Source organism: Triticum dicoccoides, chromosome 3B, assembly GCF_002162155.2.
Source record: "Triticum dicoccoides isolate Atlit2015 ecotype Zavitan chromosome 3B, WEW_v2.0, whole genome shotgun sequence".
Taxonomy (NCBI): Eukaryota; Viridiplantae; Streptophyta; class Magnoliopsida; order Poales; family Poaceae; genus Triticum; species Triticum dicoccoides.
The window spans coordinates 101,764,785-101,765,453 of NC_041385.1; positions in this window are offsets into that span (position 1 = coordinate 101,764,785).

Genomic DNA, 669 nt, shown 5'->3' on the forward strand with positions numbered 1-669 from the left:
TGCTCCTAATAATAAAAATGGCATGTCAATGTAATTTATTTGCCATGTCAATAAGGAAATAAAAATTGCCATCCTCCTAATAATAAAAATGCCATGTTAACAATAATGAAAATTCCATGATCTATAAAATAAAATTGTCTTCCTGTTAATAATTAAACTACCATCCTCCTAACCATAAAAATGACGTGTCAACAATAATGAAAATGCCACGCTCTATATAAAAAATGACATCTTGTTAATAATTAAACTGCCACCCTCCTAATAATAAAAATGTCATATCAAAAATAATGAAAATGACATGGCCCTAATAATAAAACAACCATCCAATTAATAATTAATTTGCCGTCTTTTTGATAAGAAAAATTTCGTGCTCTTAATAATAAACTTTCATCCTCTTAATACTAAAAAGTGCCATGTTATTACTTATTTATATGTCAATATCTTAATAATAGAAAATACCATGTGACTTATAATAAAAGTGCCGCGGTACGTACAACAATAATTATAAAATGCCATTCTACCTATAAACAAAAATGACAAGGCAAATTAGAAAAAATTGCTTCTAAGAATAGGAATTTTATTCTTTTAATTTTTTTGAAAATTCAGGTTTTTCAATAAGAAACGGAAAATTAAATTTAGAACAAATTTAGCTTTAAAAAGATATATTAG